The sequence below is a fragment of the Leopardus geoffroyi genome, chromosome B1 (assembly GCF_018350155.1).
Source record: "Leopardus geoffroyi isolate Oge1 chromosome B1, O.geoffroyi_Oge1_pat1.0, whole genome shotgun sequence".
NCBI lineage: Eukaryota > Metazoa > Chordata > Mammalia > Carnivora > Felidae > Leopardus > Leopardus geoffroyi.
The window spans coordinates 43,751,460-43,760,625 of record NC_059327.1 but is presented as its reverse complement, the minus strand read 5'-3'; the positions used below and the strand labels follow the sequence as shown (position 1 = coordinate 43,760,625).

At 47.9% G+C, this 9,166-nt stretch overlaps 1 protein-coding gene across 5 annotated transcripts in view; it reads left to right on the top strand.

Moving 5' to 3' along the window:
- Positions 1-349: 349 nt before the first annotated feature.
- Positions 350-9,166, top strand: part of TACC1 (transforming acidic coiled-coil containing protein 1) — a 118,899-nt gene continuing 110,082 nt past the window's right edge. The window contains exon 1 of one of the 5 annotated variants that reach the window (XM_045460076.1): positions 350-519. The gene's annotated coding sequence lies outside the window, so the exon portion shown is untranslated. The remainder of the gene's footprint in view (positions 520-9,166) is intronic. The other 4 variants (XM_045460101.1, XM_045460062.1, XM_045460090.1 and 1 more) reach the window with 4 other exon arrangements.

Here is a 9,166-nt window from a genome sequence, read left to right as displayed (position 1 = left end):
CTGAACTTTGTAATAGGAGAAATTCTCTCACAAGGAGAGAGTGTTCCTGAGCCAAGTTTAGGCAGAGGAAAATTTTTCCAGCATGTCAGGAACGAAGCTGACGTTCCATTAAGAAAAAAAAAATGTGCTAGAGGAAAGAGTAAGGGGGAAAAGGCACCAGAATTCAGACGGAGCTTTAAATTCCAGAGAGGGCACAGTTGAGAGCCCACGGAAAAACCCCCTCGGAAGGGAGACTCAGCCCATTTCTCCCTGGACCTCCCAGCCCCAGTGGACATTTCCTGTTCTGCCTCTGGAAATTCAAGCCAAAAATTACAAAACATCCTTTTCCCTCTGACCAAGTGCTTGGTTCGGAGACCGTCCCCTCCCCACATCCGTGATCTCAGTGCCTGCCCTCCCCTTCCTTCCGCGGAACCCCTCCCTGAGCAGCAGCGCCGGCTTCCCAAGCAGGGTTGATGGATCCGCGGTAGCAGGTGGTGGAAGAGGGAGACAGAAACGACCGTGGGGACCCCAGCCGAAGAGGTAGGAACGGGGGCACCGGACGTTCTTGCGATCCTTTGACATGTATTGAGCCAAAGAGGCACTTGTCCTTTAAGCCTTGGGCTGACGGCGTTCTTTTGCCGGTGGGGGGGGGGGCGGGGGGGGGGGTGGACGCACAGCCATAAAGTCAGACGTTTCTTTCCCTCTCTTTCCAAGTGGAACTTTAATTCCTGGGTTCCTGGAAGCACACGTTTTGTTTGATTTCTGGTATGGAAAGCGCTGTGGCAGAATTCTGAGAATTCCCTGATTTCTCTGGCTTTGGGGGTTTGTCTTTTCTTCTTCTTCTTCTTCTTCTTCTTCTTCTTCTTCTTCTTCTTCTTCGAGTCCCTGGAATGTCACATTTGTAAATACCTTCAGCTCTGAATAGATGGAGTGGCATTTTCGCAGTGGTGAGTTGGGGCGCAGCCGGCACCCAGGACCTTGACCACGTGCTCTGCCGGCCGGCCGGCAGTGCTGTCTCCTTCCCCTGCCCCACCCCCACCACGGGCACACTCTGGAGTGGCTTCTCCAGGCGTGGAAATGTGGCGCAGGCCCCCGGGGAACCTTGAGCACCAGCGCTGCGCGTTTATGAGTCCGCCCAGGTGGCGTTCGAGACCCAGATGAGCGTGGCAGAGGTCACCCGTCCACCCGGGAGGCTGCGTGGGGCCCTTGGCTCTGTCAGGGACATGCTCTTGGCCGTGCGTCGCCGAAAGCCAGCCTTGGCACCACATGTGCTGACATGGGACCGACACGGAGAGCACAGCTTGGCTTCTGCCTAAGGAGTAACTCAAAAATTTATGAAGCAGTCATAAATGAAGCATCTCAAATGCCCTCTCTTTGAACTCGTGTGGCTTTTACTTCTCTGTATCTTGCTGAGCCACACACTTGCACTGCTCTCTTACAGGCTGCAAAAATGAGAGCGTGAATTGAACAGACTAGTCATAACCTATTAGCTGGTGATCCCAAGACAGCAACGGTTGCTGGTGCCAGGCACCATTCTAAGGGTGGTGGGTGTCACTGTCGTCCCCTTTACTTACCCATGAGGACACTGAAGGTGAAGAGACAACCAGCCCATGGCAGAGGTGGGATCTTTGCTGCCAAGCTCTGAAACCAGGAAGGTGGGGATTTGAATCTTGGTTCCTGCATTGCCTCCTTGGGTGACTTTGGACGAGTTCAATGCCCTCAGCCTCAGGTCCCTCATCTGTAAAATGGCATAGTGATAATCTCCACCTTAGAGAAGAGCTGCGAGCGGTAAAATAGATTTAAAAGATGATTTTATTGAAGCCAGTGAACAATGCAAGTGAGCCCTTCCCAGTCCCTATAGTGTGTGGTATGAATGTGGACGGATCTCTTGCAAATGAAAAGCCTCAGGGTTCTGTGGGTGACAGCAAGGGTGCCTTGTGAGGATCTGTACCTTCCATGAGGGACATTGGACTCTACTTGCCAGTCAGTACAGGACTGTAGCCGCCAGCTCACTGGACTCCAAGCTCCCTAAGGGCAGGGTTCATATAGTATGTCTTTTTATTTCTCTTAAAAAATGCTTCTCGGAGCGCCTGGGTGGCCCAGTTGGTTAAGCGTCTGACTTCGGCTCAGGTTACGATCTCATGGTTCGTAAGTTCGAGCCCCGTGTCAGGCTCTGTGCTGACAGCTCAGAGCCTAGAGCCTGCTTCGGATTCTGTGCCTCCCTCTCTCTCTGCCCTTTGCCTGCTCACACTCTGTCTCTGTCCCTCAAAAATAAAAATAAAACATTAAAAAAAATTTTTTTAATGCTTCTCAAACTGTGGTCTGAGGTTATCATTGTCTTTCAGAAGGGACACAGGGTCCCTTTGGGGAGGAGTTCAGCCAGAAGCCTCCTCTTCCTACTTCCAACCAAGCACCTCCACCTTTATGGACTTGTATGTTGGGGTGCCCAGCTGAAGGAAAGTTTTGAGAACAATTTTGAGAATCGTTAACCTGGAACAAGTCATGCGTCTGGGCTGAAAATGACTGCTTGTGGGATGGAGTTGATTTACGGGAGGATTTCTAGCTTCCCTGTCCAAGCTTTCACTTGGCCCTCTCCACTGCCTCCGACTTAGTGATCATCTCCTGCCCTGGGGCACCCAGTGGAGGTGTGTGCCTGCCAGGTCTGGAGGTGAACTCTTCCATCTCAGGCAGCCCGTCCTCGTGTGCAGGGACAGGCAAGCTTATATTACAACGTGGCCTCCCTCTGAGTTTTTTCTGAATGTGCCCTTCTCAACTCTGTTCCCAGTTATGGACTGCATGATCAATAATCATAATAGCGTTACTGCTCTCTTTTAATAATAACAGCTTACCTACTGAGCCAGGCACTGTGCTAAGCACATTACACCAATTAGCTCATGTAGTCCCCACAAAACCCCCCAATTAGGCAGTTGGGTAGGTCCCTCACTGTGCTGACGGGGCATCTAAAGGTAGAGACATAAAGTGACTTGCTCAAGGGCACCCAGCTGGTTAGGGTTGATGGTGGATTTGGAACCCCATCCTCTGAGTCTGAGCCACACTGCCTTGAATATTTTTGCAGCCCTGTTTGACAGAGGTAAGAGGGATGTTGTTGTGTGTTTTATTCATATTTTGGGCAAAGGATGCCCCAGAGAATAGGCTGGGAGGAACAGAGTGACCAAGGCCAGGACAGAATGTTCCACGGGAGGAAGGGTGCTTCTGTGAAAAAGTGGAATCAGGATTTTTAAGCTATATCCCTGGTAAGCTTTACTTCTTCCCTCAGAGGTGGTGTGGTTTAGTGGGAAAGAACAGCTCTGTAGCCAGACTTCTCGGGTTCAAATCCTAGTACCGCCGCATATTAGTTAGGTCATCTTAGACAAATTATCAAAATAACGACATCCCATATAGAGGGATGATAATGACAGTATCAATTTCATAGAGATATTATTATTATTAAGTGGTTTAGTCCACATAAAGCATTTAGAACTGTGTCTGGCACAGAGTATGCACTCAGTAAATATGTTATTATGTGTAAAAGAGGTTGTTGGGTTAACTTTAGGTAGCTGGGTGGCCATCTGGAAATAAGTACCTGGTGTTTGAGACTATAAAATGGACACTAACAATTTCAACTGTGAGCTGGGTGGGAGAGGGTTGTTCCTGGACCCCAGCCAGAAAGGACCAGGGTCCCAGCTTGAGAAAGAATTAAGATGTTCTCTTAGAGATTAAAGAGGTAGAACTAAAGCAGCTAGTCTTTAGGGTTGGCCTTGCCAAATTGGATCCTTTGATTAAATGAAGTATAATTTGTTTATCTTTGAAGTTATGGTAATTAGTCCCACCTCTGACCTATTGTTATTTTGAAAAAAAAAATCGCTTGTGCTTTCAGTGAGCAAATGCCAATGGCTGAACCACTTGTATTTTTAGAAGAATGGCTTCAGGGTTTCAAGATGAGATATAAAATTTAAGAGCTAAATATAGCAGATAAAAAGCCAGTAAAGAGATCATGAATTACAAAAGAATTTTGTGGCTTTTTCAAAGAACAAATCTGTGCAGAGCCTAAGCCTAGATTAAATTTGCAAGGATTTTGAAATCTATGTGCATCAGTTTGCCAACCTTTACTGGAAGGAAAAGTAGGCAAGATATGAATTAATAATTGATATTTATTGAGCACTTACTATGAACCAGGCACTGTGCCAAGTGCTTCATACGCATTTTCTCATTTGCTTGATCCTCAGAACTGCATATCAAGGTACTACTTGTACTTATCCCCAGTTTACAAATGCAGAATGCAAAGTTTAGAGAAGAAAACAATATGTGTAAACACACGCACAGCTGGTAAGTGCTAGGGTTGGCACTAACTCAGGACCGTCTGGTTTGCGCATGGTGCTTAAATCTCACAGTTTGGTTCTAGCGGATCTAATCCTCCCTGATTTAGGCCATTTCTGTCTGTTTGAAGAGTGCTGTTGGGAAGAAGATGGAGGGAGCAGGAACACCCACAGCATGAGGTCTAGTGAAGCACTTAGGCATTTTGTAGAATAGGAGTCGGAAGATGCAAAGGCAGGCCAGGGACAGGGTGCTGGACGCACAGTAATTGCATCTAAGCAAGCACACTCTCAGGCAGGGCCCGGCAAGCAGGTTGCTATCTGAACTTGTTTCCATTCTCTCCAGAGTCCCTGTGTCCAGGGATTCCTCCCTCTTTTTCCTTATTTTAGTTTATTTTTTATTGTTTTAAGTTAATTAATTTATGTTGAAAGAGAGAGGGCAAGCGAGCAGGGGAGGGGCAGAGAGAGGGAGAGGAAGAATCCCAAGCAGGCTTTGCACTGTGCAGACCCTGAGGCGGGGTTTGAACCCACAAACCCATTAGATCATGACCTGAGCAGAAATCAAGAGTTGGACACTTAACTGACTGAGCCACCCAGGTGCCCCTCCTCCCTCCTTCCATGCAAGGATCTCCGTCACTTTCTGCAAGACAGAGAAGGTCCCAGCTGCAGCCTCCTACTGAGCCTTGCTTTGCACCTCATACCCTCAGTGTCCTGTATCCAAAATGAATCCTTTTTGTGGTCCATCAGAACTCCCTTTGACTTTCTTTTTTTTTTTTTTTAATTTTTTTTAACGTTTATTTATTTTTGAGACAGAGCATGAACAGGGGAGGAGCAGAGAGAGAGGGAGACACAGAATCTGAAACAGGCTCCAGGCTCTGAGCTGTCAGCATAGAGCCCGACGCGGGGCTCGAACTCACAGACCGTGAGATCATGACCTGAGCCGAAGTCGGACGCTTAACCAACCGAGTCACCCAGGCGCCCCGACCAGTGCTTGACTTTCAGCCAATCACTGGAAAGTGATTAATAAATGAATTGATATGCAGGTTCGGCTCTAATGGGAGACTTAGATCTCACCCTGGCAGTGAGGAGGGGAAACATTTTGGAGGAGGGAGACCCCCAGGCACCCCCTAACCACATTCCATGGTGGCTATCTGCTCCAGCCCTGGAAAGGCAGCCTCCTTCTGAGGGTCTGAGGTCCACAGTGCAAGCTTCTCAGGTGTTCTTGATGGAGAAGCTGCTTATCTGAATTCTCACAAAACATCTTTAGCACCGGCTCAGCCGGGGCAGCTCTAGACAGCAGTGTGACATAGGTGATGCCGTTCCCCAGTGCCCAGGTCCCCCCTCTGTGTGTCCTTTTGTCTTTCCTGGAGGCCCCACTTCCACTTATATCCCTCACACGCAGACTCTTCTTCCTTCCTCACCTCCAACAAGCTCCTCAGGCCCTTAACTCACTGGACAACATTGAAACACATATTCCTCAAGTGCGGGTGTGTGTGCAACAAGAATCAAATTGTTTTGCTGGAAACAAGATGACAATGGAATTTAGGAATTAGCAGTTTGGGGAGGGTTTTTACGGATTTGGGGATATAAGAGTGTCTGGGTGGCTCAGTCAGTTAAGTGTCCGACTTAGACTCAGGGCATGATCTCACCGTTCGTGGGTTCGAGCCCCATGTCGGGCTCCGTGCTGACAGAGCCTGGAGCCTGCTTCGGATTCTGTGCCTCCCTCTGTGTCCGCCCCTCCCCTGCTCATGCTCTCTCTCTCTCTCTCAAAAATAAATAAACATTTAAAAAAAAAAGGATTTGGGGTATAGGTCCTTGTTAGGCCCCCCCACCCCCAAATCACACACTATAAACCAGTGCTCCTGTGGGGCCCATCAGGAGTTATGGAGGGTCCTAGTTAATGACTATGGGTGGGGTTAAGAGAAGGGAGGAAATCTGTCGTTTGTCCCGGGCCACCCAAGGTGTATGGGGATGGGGGAGGGTGGGTAGTTCGCACCTCCTACACTTGCAGGCCTGGAGGGCTAATGAAGATGTTCTCTTCCTTGGCCTCACCCTCCCTTTCCAAAAGGAGTTTTCAAAGAGACAGAAGCAGACAGGAGTAGTTGTAAAACCAGACCTAATACAGAGCAAAACGTCTCAAGGCAGCAGGGGAAGGCTTGGTATATGTTCCTTGTTCAACGTGGGGCCGTCCTGGACCCTTGGAAGTTTCTGTAGTTTGACTCTCTGGCTAATTATTACCATGTGTGTGGCTGCTGGCAGCCGCCCCATACTGGGGCTGCCAGGGATGTTGCCAGGCTGGCCTGAGGGCTGCACCAGCTGCCCGGGCCCCCTGGAGCTTTCTGGAGGGACAAGCAGACGTGCCCACTGACCACGTCCTGGCCATCGGGTAAGTGGCTTGCCGGTCTCCCCTGCCTCCTCGCCGCACGCCGTTGCCTGCCCTGTTCCAGCACGCCTGTGACATGTGCACATGGTGAGTGAGCACAGCCTGCTCCTTTCCTCCGAGCGGCTCAGTAACCGGCATGCCCCGCACGTGCTTGCATAAATGCGGAGGTGCGTCATGGAAAAGAGGGGCCTGCTGATATCTGAATAAGCAAACAGCTGTCAGGACTCTAGGCATGTGTCAGCGTTAGCCTGCTAAGGGTTTAGTCTCCTTCTAGAATCCAGAGCATCAGGGCTGAAAGGGATCGTAAAGACCTCCTAGTCTACATCCTTCCTTTTGCGGATGAAGAGAAGGAAGCTTAGGGTAGTAGTGACTTGCCCAAGGCCACAGAGCTAAGACCGGTCTGTTAAGTGGATGGTTTTGGGAAGAGATTAAAGTTATGCGGTTGCCATATATTTCCATGTGCCCTTATAAATCCACTCTCCACTCTTCTCCACTTTTCTCTGTGTGCAGGAGGCTGATGTGAATGGCTCCCTTCCAGTTAGGTGCAGGCAACAGAGACCACTGGCAGGAAATCAGAGGAAGGGAAGAGAGTGATATGAGGTGCTTATCCCTCTGCCCGTTTGCTGCGGCATTGCTGGGGGCCGACTGTGTCCCCTGACTGAAGGCCACAGCTCCTGTCAGCCCTCTCTCTCCATCCAGCTCTGTCTCCCTCACCCTTTAGGCCTGGAGTGGTGCTGGAGTCTCCCTCATTGTTCAGCTATGTGAAACTACACTCTCGGGAGATCTCTCACACTCTACTCAGACCTTTGATTACAGTCCTTTTGGTTTTTTTTAAGCTTATTTATTTTGAGAGAGAGAGAGCGTGCGTGTGCACAAGCTGGGGAGGGGCAGAGAGAGAGAGAGAGAGAGAAGGAGAATCCCAAGCAGGCCCAGCACTGTCAGCGCAGAGCCCGACGTGGGGCTTGAACTCACAAGCTGAGATCATGACGTGAACCGAAATCAAGAGTCGGAGACTTAATTGACTGAACCACCCAGGTGCTCCTACAGTCCCTTTATCAAACTCTCAAACTGGGCAGTGTTACCTGCCAGGATCCTGACTGATACATGTGGGTGGCTTTGTTTATTACAGAAAGAAAAATCTATATGAAAGGAAGGTGAAATTTAGGAAGAGGCTATGTAAGTTTCCTGTGGCTGCTCTAACAGATGGCCACACACTTGGTGGCTTGAAACAACAGAAATTTATTCTTTCACCGTTCTGGAGGCCAGAAGTCCAAAATCAGTATCACTGGGTAGAAATTGAGATATCGGAAGGGCCACGCTTCTTCAATAGCTTCTGGTGGCTGCCATTCTCCTTAGCTTGTGGCCACATCACTTCAGTATCTGCCTCCGTGGTCGTATTGCCTGTTCCTCTTCTGTGTGTGAAATCTTCTTCTGCTTCCCTTTTTAGAAGGACTCTTGTAATTGCATTTAGGGCCCACCCAGATAATCCAAGATAGTCTATCCATTTCAAAATCTTTCGTTACATTTACAAATAAAATAACATTTTTCTAAATAAGGTCACATTTACAGGTTCCAGGGAGTGGGACCTGATATCTTTGGGGTCATTATTCAGCTTACTACAGAGAGTGATAGAGGCACAGGTGAATTCCTTCAGAACAATTTTTTAAAGATTTTATTTTAGAGCAATTTAAGGTTACAAAAAACATTGAGGGGAAGGCAGAGAGATTTCCTATATGCCTCCTGCCCCTACACATGCATAGCCTCCCCCATTATCAACAATATTCACCAGAATGGTCCATTTTTACCAAAGATGAACCTACATTGACACATCATAATCACACGAAGTCCATAGTTTACCTTATGGTTCATTCTTGGTGTTGTACATTCTATGGGTTTGGACAAATGTATAATGATCTATACCCATCATTATAATCTCATACTGAGTGTTTTCACTGCCCTAAAATCCTCTGTACTATGCCTATTTGTCTTCTCCACATCCCCCTACACTGGCAACCACTGATCTTTTTACTGTCTCCAGAGTTTTGCCTTTTCCAGAATGTCCCATAGTTGGAATTATACAGTATGTAGCCTTATCATTGGCTCCTTTCACTTAATAATATGCATTTAAGGTTCCTCCGTGTCTTTTCATGGTTTCACAGCTCATTTATTTTTAGCCCTGAATAATATTCCATTATCTGGATTACCACAATTTATTTATTCATTCACCTACTGAATGACATCTGGGTTGCTTCCAGGCTTTGCCAATTATGAATAAAGATGCTATAAACATCTGTGTGCATTTTTTATGGACATAAGTTTTCAACTCCATTGCATTAATCCCAAAGAGTGAAATTGCTAGAGTGAATGGTAAAAGTATGTTTAGTTTTATGAGAAATTGCCAAACTGTCTTCCAAAGCAGTTGTCCTATTTTGCATTCCTTCCAGCAATGTATAAGAGTTCCTGTTCCTCCACATCTTCACCAGCATTTGGT